Source organism: Oxyura jamaicensis, chromosome 12 (genome assembly GCF_011077185.1).
Source record: "Oxyura jamaicensis isolate SHBP4307 breed ruddy duck chromosome 12, BPBGC_Ojam_1.0, whole genome shotgun sequence".
NCBI lineage: Eukaryota > Metazoa > Chordata > Aves > Anseriformes > Anatidae > Oxyura > Oxyura jamaicensis.
Window position 1 is genome coordinate 17,676,202 of NC_048904.1, and position 4,569 is coordinate 17,680,770.

The following is a 4,569-nucleotide window of genomic DNA, read 5'->3' on the forward strand; positions in this document are numbered from 1 at the left end:
TTGCCTATATCATCAGCCCTTTTTTTTTCGGTTTTATTTTTAAGTCCCATTTACCATAGGGATGAGCAGGCTGCTATCTCTGTATTCCAACCTCCAAACTCCATAAAACTGAGCGAGGTCAGCAGAGGGACCATTTTTCCCGGTGAAATTAGCACAGCCGTAGAGGCAGAGGCACTATCGGAGCTACCAAAAGCTTTCTTTATCTGCTCAGCCTAGGACCAGATGTTTTCCTACAAACTCTTTGGCTCTCGGTGGTGCACAAGTGCTCTCTGCCATCTCTGCACATCAAACATCTGCAGAGCAAAGACAGCGTTTTGAATCTCACCAAAATTTCTGACTTTCAGGAGGTTATTATTCCTGCTGTGGGATTTTCAGAGAGCAGGAATTATTTAAATGGGAATCCTCACACCCAAGAACCTTCTGGCTGTTTATTCCTGCTCAGGGTAATTCTCTGGCAGACACGTTACAGCTTCCACCCCGATACTGTGAGAGTCTGAGGCACATTTCCACCAGCCCTCTGAGTTGGTTAATCGCATCAAATATTTTGTTTATGAAGTTCTATTCTACAAAGCCCAACCTGGAAGCAGGCATTCATCCTCCCATATACAAGCACTTTTGCTATAATTTCTTTTAAAGTCAAAGCTGATCCTTATCTACAAAAGGCCAGAGCAATAAGTATTTAATGTGTTTAGAAAACACAGCTCTTTCACCACACCTGCAGCCCGGCTGCCAACTTTCAGCCATGTGGACTCTCCGCTGCTCTGGTGCAGTAAACAACATAGTTTGCCCTGGCTTCCCTCGTGGCAGGCACTTCTCCCAAATGTCTCTATGTACTCACGCCCTAAAGGGCTTCCTTCACTCAGCTGCCGTTTCTGCAACGCTTTTGAGGGCTCGGGTTTGGTGGTGGCCATGGGTGGTAGCTGTTCCTCCAGGTCATCCTGTTAGCGACTGCCACGGATGCTAAAGCGACCTCACTGCTGAACAGGGGGATCTCAGGAGTTACTCCTCAGTTTTTTTCCTCCCTTTAAGAGACAAATGAAATCCCATCTTTCTGAGGGCAATTCGCCCCAGCCCCCCACCCCACAGCTGTCTCCCACAACCTGATGCAAAGCAACGTCCCGTAAGCCTCTCCCTTGGCACCTCCAGCATTCGTTTCGGTCCTAGCGATGCCACTGAGCAAACAAACTTCAAAGCAAAAAGCAACACCAGAGCCAGGGAGACGCGCCTGGGGGGGAAGAGAGGGGGGAGAAAGAGAACTAGGGTAATAAAACTCACAGCATCACCCCTGTGCCAACAACCCCATACTTTTTGTGCCTCCAACCCCTGCCATTTCTTGGCACGGCTTCCTAAGACGTGGCTTCCTTTTGGAGATGAAAGGAGCAGGCAAGGGTTAAATCCCAGCCGCCGTACCCCACCCCCAGCCTATTCACAGCAGAAGGAAATCTGTCTCTCTCCCACCCCTCAGCATCCTGTCTGTGCTGCATGGAAAACACACAAATCCCTGGCAGCTTCCTGAGGGGCAGAGACCTCGGCCCAGCCGTCACCCAGGCAGAGCTCCCCTCCTGGCTCTGTGCCCCCTGCTCAGACGGGGCCTTGGATGTGGTCAGCACAGGGCTCTGCCTTGCTCACGGGCTGAATTACACCCAGAGAGGCTTTTCTCCCCTGGTTCCCCCCTTGCCAGGTCTACCTCAATGGCTCGTTTTCCTTTTTTTTGCTCTGCAATTGATGTGAACAGCCCGAGGGAGCTGGAACTGCTCCCTCGAGGCTGTCCCAAGCTCATCCAAAGGGATCCCTGCTGGTATTGAGGACTGTCCCCAGCCCCTGATGCTCACCCGAGCTGCGCCGCCCCCGTGGCAACCAGCTGCTGGAGGTGGGGAGCCCGCAGGAGAGTTTCCATGGTAAGTGCAGTCACACAGGCTTCAGGAAGTGCCCCAGAGGTCACACGGGTGTCACCACCTTCCCACACATGGCCCTGGGGTACTGCAGAGCACGCCTGCCTCTGCTGAGCAGAAAAAAACAGAGGTCCTCACCCTCATCCCCTCCAACAGGCTCAGAAGATGCAGAAGTGAACCACTGAGATGAAGAGGATGGGAGCTACAAGGAGAAGCCAGCCCCTGTCACCCAAGGAGGGGACACAGCCTCATGTTCAGCATCTCTCACAGCTCCCCAAACACATCCCAGCCTGGAGGTGCTCAGAACCCCCACAGCAGCAGCAGCTCGGAGCTGTGCCCATGCTAATAAAATCACTTTGAAGCATGAAGCTCTCAGGCTACCTCTGCTTCACAAGTGCATGACTATCACCTATAGGGGCTCTGAACTTCACGCCACACGTTCCTCACATAAAGACACGTCCTGAGACTCCTTCCAAGGGGCAGGCACTGCACACGGTGCATCCACGTAGGGAATCTGAGCAACTAGGGCACCGCAGGCTCACACCCGGCTCGCTGTGCTGCGACTTGTCCGCGCAGACGAGTCCCGCGCGGTTCCTTCCAGCGCTCCCCGTCACGTGGGAGCTGCGGCGGTGCCAGATCGACGTGTTCAAAATCATGAGTCACAGTTTCCAAAAATTATCTAACTGGTATATAAAAAAAAAAGAAATTTAATGAATTCTCTGTCTTTTCGTATTTCAGATGACACCCAAAAGTTTCTCCACAGCTCTCGGTGCTAGAAACTCAAGGAAAAACAAACACATGACAGAAAGCAGAAGTAGAGATTTTCATGCATTCTCATGATTCCAGAAGCTGGAGCTTTAAGGAAAAAGAAACAACAAACAACAAAAGGCTTATGATATAAGGATTATGATTTGGCTAGCAACAGAAGTAAAACCTCATGATTTATGTGACAAACCTCAACTGAACAGCTCAGCTCAAAAACTTGGAAAAAGGTGAAACATTCCAGCATCGTTTTGGCTGCCAAAATAACAGAAACAATCGTGCAAAATTCCAGGGCAAGAAAAAAAAATTAATGAGATTTGTTCCACTTTTGTGAACTCGAAGACAAACAGATGTTGACAAAAAGATGTTGCAAACAGTTTTTGCTGTTGCTGAGCCGAGCCCAGCCCGCAGTGATACGAGTGCATCTCTCCTTCGTTATGTCATCCCCTTCGCTCTGCCTTTTCACCAGCTCAGAGCAGCCCAGTGTCTTCGCACGCTGCGTGTTCTTTCACATCTTTTTACCAGCACACTGAGTTTAATTACGCTCTCTTGTACGCCGTGTTAACAATTGCAAGTAATTATTAAGCATTTATTCTGCCAGAAAACACCTGTACTGGGTACTTCCCTAAGACCCAGTTTCAAAGGGGCATAAAAATACCCCTCTCTTCAGTAACATCTGCACTTTTTAAATGTGATTCTACGGTTTAGACTACAAGTACCAAAGGGCTCAGCTGGCTCCTGCCTACTACTTTCTGTTCCCCTTTAATACTGAAGCAACCATTAATTTTATTTACTATAGATTAGACCTGTAGGACCCAACCTAAATGACACTGAGATCCAAGAGGCCCTCTCCTGGAAAAGAGGCTCCAGAAATGGATCCCATGTCCAAATTGAAGATGACGCCAGCACTGGTTTCATTTCAAGGCAATCCAGATGTTCAGTAAAGTGATTAGGAAGTGGTGTGTATCAAATATAAGATACTCTGCATTGAACTAATGCATTTATTTGCTCTGAATGGTTTTCCAGTTCAGGGCAGCACTTTGCCTGTCACAAGTAAAGTGCTTTGACAGAACACATGGACATTGCTGCTGCCTCAGCTGAGCCAGCAAACAGAACGGCCAGCAACCCTCAAACGGCGGAAAGAGCCCCAAAAGTACTGCCACTCTGATACGTTTATTTCCTGGCCAACTAAATGATGAGTTCACCTCCCATTTGTCAGCATCCTGTATATCCACAGCCATTTAAAGGAAGCAAATAAACCTAGTGTTACCATGAAGTCATTGAGTTTTTGCTGTTGCTGCTTAGCAGGTGTCCCAAACGTCACCAGAATCAGGTAACAGCCCTTTGCTTTGAAGAACCGAGGCTGAGAGCTTGCCCTGGCTGTCAGCAGGCCCAGACAGGCTTCCTTCCCTCCAGCACTGCATCCGAGCCAGGGGTCCCCTGGCAGGCACAGGGCTCTGGTACCCGGCCCCCACCATGTAACTGTGACAAGGTAGGTGAGGCTATGAGACCTGGCTGGGGCCCAGCAAGAGGTGGGAAAGCTTTGTCTCAAACTCCTGCTGAGTGCTGCCTCTCCCCTGGGGACCTGCTGATGGCATACTCCCTTCAAGGAAGGGGGGTGAGGATGGAGAACAGCTGAGGAAGTTGAGTGGGTGGACCCCCAATTTCACTGCCATAATTAGTAAGAGAAAGGATAGCCCTCTTCTTTCCCTTCCTCCTGGGTGGAGAGACTTTCAGCAGACATATTGACTGTTACCTCTGGCTGCCTTGATTATTTTTTTAAGGGACAGGTACAGAAACAAAGTCTCCAGGCAGTCACAAAAGAAAAAGAAATAAATAAATACATCCAGAGACATCAGATCCTCTGCTAATGTAAAACACGCTAGCTCCATCTCGTTCCAGAGAGGCACCCGCC